Source organism: Podarcis cretensis (genome assembly GCF_951804945.1).
Source record: "Podarcis cretensis genome assembly, chromosome: 5".
Lineage (NCBI taxonomy): Eukaryota > Metazoa > Chordata > Lepidosauria > Squamata > Lacertidae > Podarcis > Podarcis cretensis.
Genome location: NC_137174.1, coordinates 42,634,596 through 42,653,608, shown reverse-complemented (window position 1 = coordinate 42,653,608; position 19,013 = coordinate 42,634,596). Strand labels below are relative to the sequence as shown.

The following is a 19,013-nucleotide window of genomic DNA, read 5'->3' as shown; positions in this document are numbered from 1 at the left end:
AGATAGATAGATAGATAGATAGATAGATATAGATGATAGATAGATAGATAGATAGATAGATAGATAGATAGATAGATGATAGATAGATAGATAGATAGATAGATAGATAGATAGATAGATGATAGATAGATGATAGATGATAGATAGATGATAAGATAGATATAGATGATTGATAGATGATAGATAGAGATAGATAGAAGATAGATAGATAGATAGATAGATAGATAGATAGATAGATAGATAGATATGATAGATAGATAGATAGATAGATAGATAGATGATAGATAGATAGATAGATAGATAGATAGATAGATAGATAGATAGATAGATGATAGATATAGATAGATGATAGATATAGATAGATAGATGATAGATAGATAGATAGATAGATAGATAGATGATAGATAGATAGATAGATAGATAGATAGATAGATAGATAGATGATAGATAGATGATAGATAGATAGATAGATAGATGATAGATAGATAGATGATAGATATAGATAGATAGATAGATAGATGATAGATAGATAGATAGATAGATAGATGATAGATAGATAGATAGATAGATAGATAGATAGATAGATGATAGATAGATAGATAGATAGATAGATAGATGATAGATAGATAGATAGATGATAGATAGATAGATAGATAGATAGATAGATAGATAGATAGATGATATAGATAGGCAATACTAGATCCCTCTGATTTTACTTTTGTAGTGGGTCAAGCTACTAAGTGCTTTAAAGTGGAATCCTATGCATGTCTGCTCACAAGTCCCACCAGATTCATTAGGGCTTACTCTCAGGTAAGTTTGCATTGGATTGCAACCTAAGTTGTGATATTTCACGTAGCCCACTTTACCCCCAGTCATGAATTATATCATATATAGATTATGTTCTGTGTTCTGTGCACTAATAAGCTCATTACACATTATTTTAATTATGTGTATAACAGATGGTTCCAAGTAAATATGGGCAGTTGTCAATGGAGTGTCTCCTTTAAAAAAATAAAAAATACAGCACAGGTACGCAGCATCTTAGAGTTAAAGTCATGCTTTCTGTATTTATGCATGTAATTAATGTTCAAAGGAAAAGATGTGTGAGCCATCCCTGAATCAGGAATGCTCCTCAGAGATGTGGGCAAGCCCCACTTAGAGCATTAATGGTATGCAACAAATACAAGAAGCGCAACTTCCTGCCTTTCACAAATATAATTAGCATCCAAAGCCCAAACATAGTCTGTATTTTCTTCAGATGCACTGCTCCAAATACATTTATATTAGTAAAATAAAGATAAATAAAACCTATAACAACATATTGCTGCCAGAATGTTAGGTATTAAAAAGGAATGCATTTCTCATGTCTAAGCACCAGGTGCTAGAATGTCCTTTGATGGGGCTTCTCCCTTTTTATATTCAGCAGAGCATTCAGACGTCTTTAGATCTAACACACCCAAGATTTTGTTTACAAAAGTTAGCTGAGGTGGAAAACAAGCAACAAAATTTCCTAAAGGGCATTAGTGTCTTCTCGCAATGTAAATGGCGGAGCCAGGCGCAGTGTGCCCAGGCAGTTGGGGATGGTGGGTGGGTAGGAGAAATAATAGCAAGACAAAAGCATGGGATCAAAAAGGCCACAGCTTTATCGATTGCAGATGTCAGTAGGCTTTGGCATAATTACTGGAAGTGCATCCTGAATCACTCAACTTGTTTTCTGGGTGATTATTCCTTCAGAGTTGATCCTGGGGTTTAGGATCACCCTGTGATGTGAATCAATTCCGGGTAATCCCTCCAGATGCCAGTTGGGGAGTTCTATGGCCCACCTGAGCATTTGGACAGAATCCGTCCCCCTGGACCCCTTTAGCAGGGTACCCTGAAACTTTGACCGATGAAATGCCAAACTAAAGATCCAACCCAATGCCTTTTTCCACCAATAAATTGTGATAATTGCTATGAGATAGGCAAAACCTCGGGGGGGGGGGATTTGTCTTCCAGGCCCCAAATATTGTAAAAAAAATATTTCCATAGCAAGGTCCTGTAGATCCACTATACATTTCCATTCAGAAAGGGCAAAACATTAGGGTAGGAGGAATGTTGATTGCAGACTGTGCAAGGGCGAGCGCAGTCAGTTTAAATGCCATGGAGGTGGACCTGACTGAAGCCAGGCAGCGGGAGGCTTCACCCAAGTCCACCCACCAGTCTCACTTCTGATTTTGCCTGTAATTGGACAATTTGTATTTTTGTGTGTCCTCCTGTCCCCCAGTGCGGCCAGCGGAGGAATTTTGTCATTGGTTGGCCGTGCGAGAGCAAGAAGGACACCCCGACTCCAACATACCCATGGCTGTGCCAGGCAGCATCTGCCACCCCTGTCAGACCCGCTAAGTGGGCTTTTTGGAACAGGGCAAATGAGAAAATGTGGCTAAGGCTGTGTCTTTAGCTTTATCTGGGAATTCACTTCCTTCACATGACTGTAACCCAGTGGCGGAGCTTCATGCTCCGGCACCAGGGGGCGGAGAGCATGTTCCGGGGCGGAGCATGTCACCCACGGGGTGGGGCTTGCGTCCTGGGGGCGGGGCGCACCGCTTGTAAGGGGGCAGCCATGATGGCACCCTGGGGATTACGCTGCCGGGGGCGGTGCACTCCCCCCGCACTCCTCTTCCTCCACCAGTGCTGTAACCATACAAGGGATGGGAGTGCAATGCTCACCACTTCCATGGTGCCAACCTTTTCAGCCCTTTGCAAGTTGAAGGACAGTCTGCTGAAGTAGGAAGCTTCCCATCCTTGTGGAAGCTCCCTGCATGATTGACAACCCTAATCATGCAGGGCCAATCGATGAGATACCAGAAAAAGTGAATGTTCACAGAAACAAAGTGTTTTCTTCAGAGAAATGTTTACAGGCAGCACCCCCACCCCCTTGGCTTGAAGGCTGAAATTGGAGAATACTCAGCGCAGCCCTAATTATATCACAGTTCACTGCCTGGTGATTCTCACTATTAGAAAATTCTTGTGACCGTAGCGGGGAAGGGATAACAAAGGAAAATGTGTACATGGTTTTCTTTTAGAACTTTGCCCCAAGGCAAGCAATTTTGTAGATTTGCATGCTAGGGGAAAAGGTGCTGCAAGCAGTAGTATGTTGGGTGGGGAGAAGAGAGGGAAAAAGAGAGAGAGAGAGAGAGAGAGAGAGAGAGAGAGAGAGAGAGATGAGGAACTTAGTGAACTTTGTGTGAATAAGTCCATTATCTTTTCAGACGGAAAGGTACCAAACTTTTGTTGACTTTGGCTTCAGTGTGGAGGGATACTGTGTGAAATGTTGTTTTTATTTAAACACAATAACAAAGTTTAAGTCTTAAGTGGCTTCGAAAGTTATTTTGCTATTTGAAATAAAAATAGGATTGGTTGGGCCAGAGCAGTGCCTTGGCCAAGTTTATACTACTTGTTTTGATAAGCATGCTGTGTGAGTCTCAGCTTGGCAAGGCAGATCTCATAATCATGAATTTTAAGAACTCATTATTGTCAAGAAATGACTAATCATGTGAAAAGAATACTTGAACCAAATATATTTTTAATGACACTTACTCATGCTACGGTCTCATTCGGCAGATATCCAATATAGGCTAGGAGGTCTAGAAATTTTTTACCAAAGCAATCCCATAAAATTTTGATGCAAGTATCCCCCAATTCTGTTATTGGGATACATTATATACACATTTTATACAGTTGCATCTGTGTAGCAACAAAGCTTTGTTTTGCTAGTCAAATTGCAAATGAATAGCAAAATGTATTCCAAAATGTTTTCTTAGGGACACGGGTAAACTATTACATTTGTTCTAGGTTAAAATCAGCAACACTGATGGATAATTGCACATCAGTGCAATGTGATTCTATGAGTTCAATGGGTTTCCCACCCAAGCAAGTGTGCACAGGATTATAGACATGTAGGCTCAGCCTATACCTGTGTACACAGAAGCAGGTCCCATTGGTTTCAACACTCTGAAATAAATGCAAACAGTGCAACAGTCTCATAGCACAATCCTATACAAATCTATTCAAGAGTTAACCTCCCTGAGCGATTTCCAAGTAAGTGCATATGAGACTGCAGCTCTAATCAGCCAAGGAACCCATGTAACAGTTAGCAGGGTTACCAGCTTTTGGATTCCACTTTCTCTGTTTCTCAAAATAATCCTTGAAATTTTGTATTCTGGGTTGGGACGAGGGAAACCAACAGCTTGAATCGTGGGAAGATGGAGGATCTGTGTGTGATTTGCATAGTTCCCATGCAGGAGAAATAGGTGAGATGGGTTGCACTCCCTGTGCACATACACAGCCCGTGAAGGAGCTCCTGAACTCAGCTTTGTGGTTCAGAAACATGTGTGGCTAGGAACATCTTTTCCAAGCTGTGACTGATGCAACAGCTACTGCTGTTCCTGGACCAGGATAGCTTAACTTGCACTCCAGTCATCAGTAACTTCAAGACTGGCTTACTTCAATGCAGTCGCAGAGCTTCATGCTCCGGCACCGGGGGGGTAGAGAGCAGTTGGGGGCAGGGCAGGGCGCGCATCCTGGGGGCATGACACGCCGTCCATAGGGGCCTGGCACCCGGCCCGGGCTGGGGAGCAGCTGCAATGGCACCCCACAGGGATCATGCTGCCGGTGGCGGTGCACTCCCCCCACACGGATGCCTCTTCCTCCGCCAGTGCTGCAATGTACTCTATGTGGGGCTTCCCTTCCGGTTGGTCTAGAAGCTGCAGCTAGATTGAATGCTTGCAGCATTATTGCTGACAAAAGTGAGATCCTATCAGCATATTATAAAGGTAAAGGTAAAGGGACCCCTGACCATTAGGTCCAGTCGTGACCGACTCTGGAGTTGCGGCACTCATCTCGCTTTATTGGCCAAGGGAGCTGGCGTGTAGCTTCTGGGTCATGTGGCCAGCATGACTAAACCGCTTCTGGCGAACCAGAGCAGTGCACGGAAACGCCGTTTACCTTCCCGCCGGAGCGGTACCTATTTATCTACTTGCACTTTGATGTGCTTTCGAACTGCTAGGTTGGCAGGAGCAGGGACCAAGTAACGGGAGCTCACCCCGTCACGGGTATTCGAACTGCCGACCTTCTGATCGGCAAGTCCGAGACTCTGTGGTTTAACCCACAGCGCCACCTGCATCCCTATCAGCATATTATAGCTTTGTGCAAATCTCTGCACTTGCTACCATTCTGATACCAGACTAAGTTAAATGTATTTATGTGAATCCAATGAGCCATTGAATCTAATGCCCACCTCAGTTTTAAAAACCTTGAAACCCCCCCAAAAAGTATTTGCTATGTCAGCGGTGTTTCTAAAGCTTGCAATTGAATCTAATGCACCGTCAAATCTAATGCCCACCCTAATTTTTGTGACATAATTTGACCAAAAAAAGTGTGCATTGCATTTGAGTAAATACAGTAAAGCCCTTAACAGCTTGGGCCTACTTTACTTGAGCGAGCCCCACATACCTGCACAACCACTTCAAACTAGGGAACTAGAGCTCTTTCAAATACAGTGGTGCCTCGCAAGACAAAATTAATCCATTCCGCGAGTCTCTTCGTCTAGCGGTTTTTTCGTCTTGCGAAGCAAGCCCATTGACGGCTTAGCGGCTTAGCGCTATTAGCGGCTTAGCGGCTTTTAGCAGCTTTTAGCGGCTTAGCGGATCAGCTAATAAGCGGCTTAGCGGCTTAGAAAAAGGGGGGGAAGGGAAAAAAACCTGCAGGAACTCGCAAGACATTTTCGTCTTGCAAAGCAAGCCCATAGGGAAATTCGTTTTGCGAAGCGCCTCCAAAACGGAAAACCCTTTCGTCTAGCGGGTTTTCCGTCTTGCGAGGCGTTCGTCTTGTGGGGCACCACTGTACTATAAGAAGTTCACTCCACACTCATACTTTTCAGTGTGGCAGATCCTATGCTTTGAAACTCTGTGCCTATTAACATTGAGCAGACATGCTCATTATACTGTTTCAGATGCCTGCTAAAAACTTTTCTATTTCAGCAAGTCTATTAAAATTTGGAAGCAAGCTCCACTAAAGTAGTACTATGCAGGCTAAATCTGGAACCCAGTCAGTTCTTTGAAAACTTTGGAGCAATTGTTTTCTCTCTCTCTCTCTCTCTCTCTCTCTCTCTCTCTCTTTCTTTTACATCCTCCAAGTGCTAGTTTTGGCTGTTGGTCAAGACTGAACTGAGAACATCAAAGCCATAACCCTGTGATAATACATAACAGTCCGTATTGGGAGCAAACGGAAAAAAGTATTACAGCTGTTCCAGCATAACACAGTGATTCCTGTTCGCCATACCTGGAGCAAAGGATGGCTTGTGACCTTCTCAGCTATAAAGCTTTTGATGACTAGGGGTGGTAGTTATGTGTTTTTAATAGATGAATTTTTAAAACAGCATCTTCCTTTAAACCCCTTTACAAGACAAGCATCTTTTTTTCAACTTGCACAAATGCAGATTAATTTTAATAGGTTCTTCAAAATGTCTAAATATCCAGCATCTAGCTCAAAAAGCAGCCTCTATTCCTTGTATTAATTATTCAGTTTTGACATTGCAAAAGACTGCCCAAAATCTCTGAACCTCCTGACAATAGACTTAAAAATAAACATGCCCAGAAGCATTAATACTAATGTACAAATAAATTAATTCTGCCCACCCACCGCAGCCTCAATCAAATACAGACACCAAATCACCTCAGTCAGAAAACAGTAAAACCAAAAATTCCAGCAGAACTTATCCTTTCCTTTTGTGATCAGACTTGGTCCTTTCTCCCGAAACCTGAGCAGCCAAGTGGCAGTTTTACATTCCTTTTACACTGCTGCAAAGCCTCAAGCTCCTCTCCCCTCAGAATCCCTCTTGCTGGCTAAACTCTCTGTTTTTCTCACTGCTTCTCTGGCCTACAGCTTTTATTCAGGGCCTCTGACAAGCTCCAGTCTCTGGTGTTTCTGCTCCTGCTGCTGCTGCCGCTGTGCTGGCCTGCAGTTCTTTTCCCTTCAACAATGTTCCCACAGGTTGCGGTCTCTGTCCCTCCTGCAGTTATTATGCTTAAATCCCCTGTAATTCACATCTCCTCTCACAAGCTGCAAGCCTCTGCGGTTCCCATTGCTGTTATGGCCTGCAGCACCTTCCTCACTCTTTCCTCCTCGTAGGTCGCATTTTTCTTGGTTTTGCTCTATTACCATGTCCTGCAACCATCTCCATTGCCTTTCACATCCTCTTCAGAAGTAGGAATCTCTCAGTTGAGGCTCAATTTGTCTCCAGCCGGATGAGAAGGACTTTAATCACCGAGGCCAAAAGGAGTCAGACCACGGTGCACATGCTATTGACAAACTCTCCAGAGGTAATTAATTTAAAGCAAATTAATTCAGAAAATGTCATGGAAGGAGGGAGGTTTTGTGATTTTATCCTAATCAGGCTGAATGTTCTGGTGATAATGATAAAATAAACTTTCTGGAAAATACTAAAATGAGAAGTGAATGGTATCTAGACATTTTAATCCATTGCCTAGCTGTGTATCCCTATCAGGAACAATTCATGTGAACGATAAGCTGTGATCGTTCCACTTTGACTGTGATGCTGAATGCCCAGGTATGCAAAAACTGAGGGAGCTTCCAGACTGGCTTTTTTAATGACATTCATGCTTTGAAAAATTTTCATACCAATTATACAATGTTGCCTGCTTATTGAGCATTTGTCATTATACCTTTACACTGAGGCAGAAGGCAGGGAGTCCAACAGTAGATAGAGTGTAAGCCAGTGACCGGCAGAGCCGAATAAGGTGGAATCTACACACATATAAAAACCGTTCTGAAAATGCATTTTTAAAAATACATTGAATTTTCCATAAGGCTTGCCATCGCCATCCAGTGTCACATTGTATATTGCACTTAAAACACACTTAAAACATTTCATTTGCAGCTGTATAGCCGAGTACTTAGGACTACATTTAAGTCTACATTTTCTCCTCCTCCTCTTCCCTACAGAGTTCTATAATGGCAAAACTGAGACTAAGGAGGAAGCAGGAGGCAGCCAAGGCTACCTCCTGGATTGGTTGTAAGAAAGAAGACAGGTGAGCTTGGAGAAATAAGGTTTGAGGTTGGTGGAGCAGTGCCCCATTTGCCCTAATGAGTGTGTGTGTTTATGGGGGTGCAGGGATAAGGTCTATCCTACTACACTCCTAGCCATGTATATAGACAGAGCACAACTCAACCTGGTGCTGTCTAGATATTTTGGACTACAACTCCCATCAGCCCCAGTGAGAAGTTGTAGCCCAAGACATCCAGAGGATACCAGGTTAACACTGAGAGTTTGTCTAGAGGACATTTTGGTTAATGCTTTGCAGTATGACTCTCTTGCAGCTGTGAATATTTCCTCTTGCAAATTGACAGAAGAGCAAGTCACTCAGTGGTTGCTGAAAAGCTTCTGCCTATTGAGTAAAGGCTCGTGGAAGTCCTTAACCCCACAATATCAACAGAGATAAAGAGAGTTCTGCTTTTAGCTATACCATTTGTGATTCAACTTTTCAGCACTCTTGCCACTTATCACATTTTTCAAGGTCACCCTCTAACACAGTCTCCCCACTTCCCAAATCAATAAATGAAACATCACACTCTTTCCAGGAAAAAAAAAGTTCAGATTCAAGCTCCATAGAACAAAGTTGCATCACAACATCTCAACCAAAGGGCTCGGTTCTGTCCTTGTTGAAATCAGTAGACCCATGGCGAATCCAGACATTAGCGGGAAGAAGATCACAGTGTAAAGTGAGGTCAGCAAAGCACTGAAACAGTATAGGACTACCAGACTGCCAACCTTATTGCTTATCTGTGAGGATTAAGCCAAGCAGCAGTTTTATCCAGTTTTCCGGAGTTTGCATCTTCTTTGCAAATTATTTTAATGCTAACAAAACGGATATATCTAAAGTTAAGCTGAAAACATAGTATTGTTATGAGTTTGAGGGTAGTCTCTATGTAGAATGCTAATTCCTGGATCCAACACAGATTCAGTTCCAGGGATAGCCAGGCTTGCTTCCTGGTGAGTTAAAGTTAAGGCCAAATAAAGGAGTCTTGAAGTATACAAGAGTACAACTGATGAAGTCCATACACACATATGACTTTACATGTGTAGGCTTGCTTCTGACATTCAAACAAACACATTTGGGTCAGGGGGAAGAACCTGGTGCTGTTATGCTGCTCCCCCTCCCATACGATGCATATACTTTCTATCAGAGGTTTGGGTGTGTGACATGCCCTCTGGGCGTTGCAAAAGCAGTGTGAGAACTACTTTCCACAGGTTAATCTCATAGCACTGCTGTAACATTTAGAGCAAGGCTGGGAAGCCTGTGTCCCTCCAGATGTTGTTGGGATAGACTATCTGGGGGTGATGGGTGTTGCAGTCCAACAACATCTAGGGGGCCACTGTTTCCCCATTCCTGCTTTAAAGGCCTGTTATTGTGTAGACAGAGTCAGTTATGTGAGTCCTTCCCATGCAGTCCTCACTCAGTTGGAATCAGAGACATCAACCAAAATGACAAAAAGCCATTCCCCTAGGAAGGAAGAAATCTGGGACTTTTAAAGTTTTTTTAAAAAAAGTTTAGCATAGAACGGCACAGGTGGACATGCATAAAACTAGGCAAAATTGTATAGTGATACGTTTTCCTCCCTCTCTAGTCTTATTTTCCTCCCTCTCTTAGAATAAGACAGTAGCAAGAAAATACTTGTCAAGGCAACATGTAGTTAAACTATGGCAGCTATGTAGTGATGACCACTATACTTGGATGGCTTCAAAGAAGATACAGCTATCAATGGTTCCCAGTCGTGATGGCAATATTCCCTGCAAAATGCCTCTGAATGCCAGTTGCCGAGTTATCATGAGCAGGAGAGGGCAATTGTGCTTCCCATAGTGGGTTGATGAGTGTGATAACAGGATCCACCTTAGTATTTTATATGAGTTATATCAATATATTTATAATTAAAATGCTGGGGTAGATAGGCCTTTTGTCTAATGTAGGAGAACTATTCTTATAATCTTAGCAAGCCTGCCAGATCATTAGCTAAGAATGAAGATGCTTTCACTGAAGGGTCTCAGGAACAACTATAACATTCCATACATTGTCTTTGCTTTTTAATGTTCTTTGGTGTCTTGTTCCGTCCTCCGTGGTAAATGTTAAGTCATATAACTTTAGAGAATTAAAATGCCCCCTTCAGAACAGCTGTTGAAATCTGCCGCATTAGTTTATAATCCTCTCATTCAATATGCTTTCTCTCTTAACGCTAGAATGGGCTGGTTTTTGTACCCAGTACTCAAATGTCTGTTGCCTTTTGGTGACAACGCAACTGATACACTCCACTGTACCCTGCCATTAGATAAGTATTCCAAATATGCTAAGCATTCCCCGTGTCTCACAAGCAAGGAATTAACCAAAACAATGGATTATGAATGGGATTGGAATACATACCATTAACATGGGACCAAACCACATTTAGGCTGTGATCCTATGCATACATGAGAGTAATTCCCATTGAATTTGATGGACTTGTTTCTGTGTAGAACCTGCACAGGTTTGCACTGTAAAGGTCTTAAAGGTGTCTGTGGGATAAGGCAGAGAACTGTCCAGGTAGGGGTGCAGCTGGGCCATCAGCCAAGGTTGATGGAAGGCACTCCATGTCACTAAGGCCAAGAGCAGGCAACCTCCCATCCATCCAGTCTAGGGAACCACCAACTAAGAGTGCCTCATTCTTATCCTGATTGAGCTTCAGTTTTGGGGCTTTTTTCCAGTCCATTAACGAGGCAAAACATCAGTCCAGCACATCCACTGCCATATTTGTAAAGGAGAAGTAGAGCGGTATGTCTTCAGCATACTCCAACCCTCTGGATAACCTACCCATCGGTTTTGTGTAGGTATTAAACAGTATGAGGGATTAAATTAAACCTTGAAGAACCCCACATTGAAGGCTCCATGGGGGCCGAAGAGCATTCCCCAAGCATCACCATGTTAAAAATACAGATTTTCCATCAGGAAAAGAAATGTGGCTGTCCTACAGAAACCATGTTGTGTGCATGAGCCCAGGCAGGCATATGGAATAGAATCATAGAATCATAGAGTTGAAAGAGACCACAAGGGCCATCGAGTCCAACCCCCTGCCAAGCAGGAAACACCATCAGAGCACTCCTGACATATGGTTGTCAAGCCTCTGCTGAAAGACCTCCAAAGAAGGAGACTCCACCACACTCCTTGGCAGCAAATTCCACTGTCAAACAGCTCTTACTGTCAGGAAGTTCTTCCTAATGTTTAGGTGGAATCTTCTTTCTTGTAGTTTGGATCCATTGCTCCGTGTCCGCTTCTCTGGAGCAGCAGAAAACAACCTTTCTCCCTTCTCTATGTGACATCCTTTTATATATTTGAACATGGCTATCATATCACCCCTTAACCTCCTCTTCTCCAGGCTAAACATGCCCAGCTCCCTTAGCCGTTCCTCATAAGGCATCGTTTCCAGGCCTTTGACCATTTTGGTTGCCCTCCTCTGGACACGTTCCAGTTTGTCAGTGTCCTTCTTGAACTGTGGTGCCCAGAACTGGACACAGTACTCCAGGTGAGGTCTGACCAGAGCAGAATACAGTGGCATTATTACTTCCCTTGATCTAGATGCTATACTTCTATTGATGCAGCCCAGAATTGCATTGGCTTTTTTAGCTGCCGCGTCACACTGTTGGCTCATGTCAAGTTTGTGGTCAACCAAGACTCCTAGATCCTTTTCACATGTAGTGCTCTCAAGCCAGGTGTCACCCATCTTGTATTTGTGCCTCTCATTTTTTTTGCTCAAGTGCAATACTTTACATTTCTCCCTGTTAAAATTCATCTTGTTTGTTTGGGCCCAGTTCTCTAATCTGTCAAGGTCGTTTTGAAGTGTGATCCTGTCCTCTGGGGTGTTAGCCACCCCTCCCAGTTTGGCGTCATCTGCAAATTTGATCAGGATGCCCTTGCAGTCCCCTTGCAGATGTTCAGTGCATATCCCATAACTTCCTGCTGAAATTCTGTAGCTCTTTATAGCACAAATGTTCCAGTTCATTTTTGTCCTGCTTTTGTTGCTCTATACCACCTCCAGACAGCAGCACTGGAGAAACGTTGCAGAAGAAACTCAAGCAGAATAAATCCACTGCTAACGGACTTATATTGTGCCAAGAGCATGTTGCAGAATAAAACACCATTCTGGAGGGGCCCTCAGAAATAAGTGCCATTGGTGCTTTCTCCTACATAGGCCTGTCACCTAAATTAGCTATGAAGAAAATTTTACAGCTCCTTGAGTTGGTCCAAATTGCAATGAAGCAATGGAATGGTTGCCCCTGGTTTCAGCAGATTTCTGAATAGGCCACAGTGCCACTTTAATTTGCTGTGCGAAATGCAGAAAACAAATGCTGATATGACTGATAATGTTTTAGATTAAATTCATTATGATAAGATGAATGGATTCAGTGGGTAAGAAGGACACATAGGAGGCCTGTGAAATATAACGGAAAGGAACGACATTTGAATAATAAGTATTTAGGAGGGTTCGTGCAAACAAGAATTGACCAGTGGGATAAATCAATGTAAATAAAATGACTAATTATACATTAGTTTCCCATTTGCCAGGTACCAATAGCTTTAGCTTTTTATTCCACAATAATCTATAAGGAGGATTCCTGTAGTCAATGAGTGGAGCTCCTCTCTGCCACCCCCTAAGTATGACTTGCAGACCTCCTCTGACATATTCTCTTTTAAATGGCCAGAAAATTTAAGCTGGACAACTAGTTGTGCAATCCTTAGTAGGGCAAGTTAGCCCTACTAAGCTAAATGGGACTCAGGCTGAAACCCTAACCCCACTGAACTGGGAGTAAGCCTCACAGAATTTAATAAGTCTTACTTCTGAGTAGACATAGCTAGAATTGGACTGGTGCTCCCTAATATGTGCTTAGGTTTGTGCTGCACATGGCTGTCTGCAAATCTACAAGAGCATGGGATGGAGGGGCTCACAGCACTAACACCCCAATAGATCCTGCTTACACATTTGGCTTCCAGGGGATCCCCAAAGTTCAGCACAGAGCAGCAGAGAGCAAGACATGTCTCTGTCTCCAGTTTTCAGCTCAGATACACAACTCTGCTATTGTTCTCCTACAGGTGAGGGGAAAGGGCCACCATGTGTTTCAATGGCACAGAGCAACTTCTTTGGATATGATAAATCATGGAACTTACTTTGCCAGAAGAGGGCCCCAAGAATTGGAAGATGCACAGTGTAGCATGCAGACTGACCCCTGCAAACTTATAACATATGAGGGTTGTGTTTTCTATCCCTATATGAACTGACCTGGACCTTGTGATCATCTGAGACCCATTTTTGTGTGCCTCCTCCTTCTCCACAAGAGGTCCAGAGGGTGGCAACATGAGAAGAGGCCTTTTCTGCAGTGGCTCCATGTTTATGGAGTGCTCTCCCCGAGAAGGCTCACCTGGCGCCATCATTATCCATCATTAGGTACCAAGTGAAAATGTTCTTCAGCCAGGCCTTTGGCTGAATAACATTCTATGTCCTTTTAAATGTGTGGGGGTTTTTTTTGGGGGGGGGGGGTTATTGGTTTGTTTTGTTCTTTTTTTCCCCTATGTCTTTTGTCTTTTTATTTTGTATTTTTATGATGTGAACTGCTCTGAGATCTTCGGATGTGGGGCGGTATGCAAAATTATAAAAGAAATAAAGAAATAAACCTTTGTAAAGGGCATATGTAAAATATATGTTTTTAGTATATTGCAAATAACTTTAAGAGGCCTCATAGGAAGTGGTTTATAAATGAAATTAATAATTTGTCAATGATTTAGGACAGGCTCTTCTCAGTGGCTCTTCCTGTCTGATGAACTCTCGGTGACTGGTAAGGACCTTTTTTTTATTTAGACAGGCTTTCTGGATGTCAGGTTGATATCTGTGGTCTCCTTGAATGTAGGTGTCATTAGTCACTGTTTTATTGACTTAGTTAAATAATTTGGTTTTATAATTTCATTTGTTTTTACAATTGTTATGTAAATGTGCTAGACAGCCAGTCAAATAGATGCATATTACCTGGACATTTCTACCATACTGTGTTTTTTCACCCACTGCTCTACATTGATGGCATCCTGTCTGCTTAGTTTTGAGGCAGATAGTGCAGAATTGACAAAACCTACCCAAGGGCAGGCAGTCACAACACTGTATAACAGGGAAATTTCTTTAACTTTTGCAGAGCTTCTCAGAGCAGGATCCAGTTAGGAATCTTTGGTTCCTGAATTATCTGTGTCCAGACTTCTTTCTCTTGCTTTAAGCTTGGCAATCTGGGGTTACCGTTTGGGGAAAGCTTTCAGCAAATCTGCAAGGAAGGAAGACAGCAGTAGGTGCTAGTGGATCAAGTGAGTCAGGGGGGAGTTACAGCAGGGATGAATAGCTGTTTGTGGTGCTGGGAAGATTGCAGGGCCATCGGGGAGCCATCTGGGGGAAATCATTTTATTTATAACTTAAGTAATAGCACAAACCATGTAGCAAATCGATTTGCTGGTGGATACCAGCTATTGTCTGTTTGTCCAGACAAACAACATCCATTTTTAGTGGACTCCAATGCAGTAATAACAAGAAAGGAACACAAATTTTAATTATATTTCCCAAAGACTGTGTAAGTCTTGAAGGCACACATTCCTCTCTTCTTTTTTTTCCTCCTTAAAAAACAAAAGAAAAAAAACAACTAACTTGCAGTTGAAAATATGTCATTAAAAGCTATGAGTCTGATTTTCTGCTCTGCTGCTTGGGATATTAACCAAAATGATAAAGCATTCATTCTTTGAGGGAAAATAAGTGGAGGGAAATAAATGCTGAAGGTCTCAAGCTGCAGATATTATTAGAATGATACTACAAGGAGAAAGTTCAATGCCCTTCACTTGTTGGGTTTCTGTAATGCTACAAGCAAAGCAAACTCGGGTATGAGAAACCAGAATGACAAATTTTGGAAGTGATCTGGGGAAACATAAATGAAGGATCTCTGCAAGGAAGTCAAAAGTTCTGTCAATCCATTTTTATTTATTTTTTTAGTACAAACGACGCTTTGTTTTCAGAATTTTTCTCTTTTGACATGAACATGAGCAGTATGTCAGCTTCAGCTGCGGCAGACAGTGTATGCATTTGACAAGAAATGTCGGGACGTGGGCTTTCATATCACAAATGATTCAAATTAATTTGTGCTTTCCTTCACTTGTTTCTTCCCTAATTCTACAAGCTTGACTTCATATCCAGTGAAACTTACATTTATTTGTAATCTCGCTGCTGCTTACACTCTGCTGAGCAATAAAAGAACAATAAACTTAATAAAAAGCCCAAGTGATTGGAAATTGCTATGGGAATGGCAGTCCACTATGAAAGCTATAAATTTACTTGTATACTCATGACATTGTCAGCTAATTTTTATGAAAAGCCCATCACAGAACATTGCACCAAAACACTGTGATCACTTGCATGTCACACATCATACTTCCCCTGATAACAAAATAGAGAACGCATCATAAAACGATGCTTCGAACTACAAATTCATCATCAAGTGCTCTCTGTATCCACTAACGTTCCTTTCCTGACCCTGTCTTGCAACTGAGCTTCAGAGGAACCATATTATTTTGTTTAAATTGAAAGAATACCTAGTGGGCCATTGATGACATTTAAAACAAAGTAAGAGAACACCATCATTTAATGTCATTAGCTTTTTGGCTGGCGCTGTACAACTCATATCTAGACAGTGTTCCAAACAGGGAGAGAAAGCAACAAGGTAAATTAAGCAACCTGAACTTCAGAGCTAGCACTCCTTTACTAGTTAACATTATTTCAGTGGTATTCAGCAAAGTAATTCTATTAGCGCAAGGATTTCTGCCTGCACAACAGGACTCCCTCTCCTCTCCCCACACGTCCTCCCTCATCCCTTCTGCAGGTTTCTCCAACCACCTGGAGCAGATTTTTTGGGTGGTGGGGGACCAAGGGCACACAGAGAGAGAGGAGGGAGAGGAAGACCTATTGCAGAGGTGGAAGTTCTTGTGCTTGTGGGATGTATGCATTGGGCTCCGCCCTGAATTTGTGCGCTTGTTTTGCAAACCTTCAAAAATAGTGAAAGCCCCACACCTGGAGCAGAATAAAAAAATGCCCAGATTTGTTGTGGATTGTGCCACAGATCTCAACCAGAAATTCTACCCTGTGGTCAAGTACTGGGTTGAAGTATTTGACCCCATTATTGCAATAGGTGAAAACATTGGATTAAACACTGGAAAATATTGGGTTATGCTTTATGAAGCAAGTGAGTTCTTACCATTTTCAATGGGTCTTTTCTTTAAAAAAATAAAAAATCTTATTTATTAATTGAGAAAACTTTACAGATTTTCACATGAAACGTAAGTTACTTTATCTGTTGACTTCCTGTCCTCCCCTTCCATGCTTTCCATATTTACTCTTAAATGCTGCATATTTCGCCTATACTATTCAATACATCCAATTTAACCTATTTGTCTTAATACCGTAATTCATGCTGTTGCTCATATTTCAAGTCCTGCTGGCGTTTTCATCTTGCTATAATAGTTCTTTAAATACTCAGTAAAATGTTTACAGTCCTCAATGATTTTGGGGTTTTTTTGTCATTTTGGTCTATAATATTTGCTGTTAATTTTGCCAGTTCCGTGTACTCCATCAAAAGCCTATCTTCCTTCCAGATGGGCATTTTACTTAGAACCTATGATGATTTAGCTCCACATGTAAATGTTTGTGTGATGCTGCGATTGTGTTTGTGGCTCTATCCTTGTTATAGAAAGATGGGGATGGGGTGGGGGTGGGGGTGGGGGTAGGGGATTCTTATAAATAAAATGCCCCACAGAAGTCTGCTAGAGGCACCTTATTTCTGTAATTCTGTTTTTAATAATGTTTTGAAATATAACACTATGTGAAGCCATGGCTTGGCACAAATGCTTGCATATGCAGAATCCCCAAAAAGAGACTGTGGCTGGTGGAACGCTCTGTCACAAGAGACTAGGGCCCTGCGGGACTTGACATCTTTCTGCAGGGCCTGCAAGACAGAGCTTTTCCACCAGGCCTTTGGCCAGGGCACAGCCTGACTCCCTCCTTTGGCAATCTTCACAGAACTTCTAGCCCAATGGTTTCCATTAATTTGAATGGAATTAATTTTATAATGAAATGATTTTAGAATGTTTTATCGTTTTACTGTTGTTAGCCGCTCTGAGCCCGGCTTCGGCTGGGGAGGGTGGCATATAAATAAAATTTATTATTATTATTATTATTTACTCCTCCTCTGGTCCCACTGTTTCTGCACCACTAAGCTATTGTTTGGCTTAGCATTTTGTCTGAACCTGGGCTTATGGCTTGCCTTGTTCCAAACAAACCACAGCTGTAGCTAAGATTTGTTTTATGGCTCACTGTTTCCGGTTTGTTTGGAGGAGATAAGCCAAAAGCCCAGGTTCAGATTACATGGTAAGACAAACCATGGTTTAGCTTACAGTGAGTACAGTAGCAACCAGACTTGAGAAGGAGCAAAGTGGTTGCGATCTCGTCTCTGGTAGCACCGCCCCCCCCCACGTTCCAGTTAAGCCATGATTTGGCTTCGCTTTACAGGTGATCTAAGCCACTGTGTTCAGAAATAAAGCTAGGTGAAAAACCTTTCAAGTAGAATATATATCAAAATTGACAGATCTGTCAAAAATATAAATGTAAGAAACCTTAATTTTGTCATTGTGATAACATAAAAGGATGTGTTTCACAAAAAGAGGAGGGGAAATTGCATGTTTATTTTGTGGATACTATATCACGTATGAATCTTTTATAAGTTTTCCATGAACTATATTAATTAAAAATTAGTTCTGGGAATATTTTTTATGGAACATAAGATCTTGCATAAACATAAATGTTCAGAGATTTTTTAAAACAATATTTGAAATATAGCGGTGTCTAAAATACAGTATGTGAAATGAAAGTAAGTTATTCCAGTATGTCTGGTTGCTGGGTCTTGTTTTTGGATTAAACTAAATTGTCTAACAGTATAACCTTAAAAATGGCTTCTCAGAAGTAAGTCCCACTGAGTTAAGTGGGGCTTATGCCCACGTGAAAGGGAATAGAATTGTAGCCTGATTTATATTAATTTGGCTCTACAATGTTCAACGCTTAGCTCATTGTTACTAAACTGTATCAAGTTGATAAGTCCTATAAAACATGATTGAGGGCGCTGTCCCACCAGGCTAAGCAGCTGAATTCCCATTGATTTGAATGGAATAGCCTCCCTAAAACTCTCCATTAGGACTTCAGCATACTTAATTTCAGATGGATTGTGCCCTGACTCTGTTCTATTTGCACAATTGTTGGATGTTAAATATGTGAATCATCATGCAAAACATTTCACTTTAGTTTGGGTTCAAACTACCCATTACATGTTATCAAAGGCTCACGTCCCCATCCTACATTCCACTTTCTTAAGACATTTACCATAAGCAGCACTGCAAAGGATGTTTATGAAAAGATTCAAACAAATCTTCAAGAGAGAGAAACTTGTCATTGAAGCCATACTCCTTCACTATCCTCTCATTGGTGCTTCTCCAAGCGATTGATCAATCTGGCCAACTAACTGATCTCATTCATATCTCACAAGTCCACTGTGATGCTTTTGCTAAGCACTTCGGGATAAAATAACTTGCATTTTAATGTTGTATTTTAATTTTGTTTTTAAGTTGTATTTTAATCAATTGTTTTTATACCTTGTGTTAGCCACCCTGAGCCTGGTCATGGCTGGGGAGGGTGGGGTATAAATAAAATTTATTTATTTTTTTATCCACCATTACTTGGACACCAATTTATCTGCAGTCCCATTAGTGAATCTGTCTAGACAACTGTCTATTCCTGTATTGTGGGATAATGACTTGTTACTGAGCTGTGAGAACTGTGAGCCCAATGACAAATTTAGCTGTACTTTTGTC

General features: G+C 41.6%; 1 protein-coding gene across 1 annotated transcript in view; it reads right to left on the bottom strand.

Moving 5' to 3' along the window:
• The window catches only part of EBF3 (EBF transcription factor 3), a gene marked incomplete at its 3' end in the record, with an annotated part of 669,366 nt that overhangs the window by 182,490 nt on the left and 467,863 nt on the right, over positions 1–19,013 (bottom strand). The window lies entirely within an intron of this gene.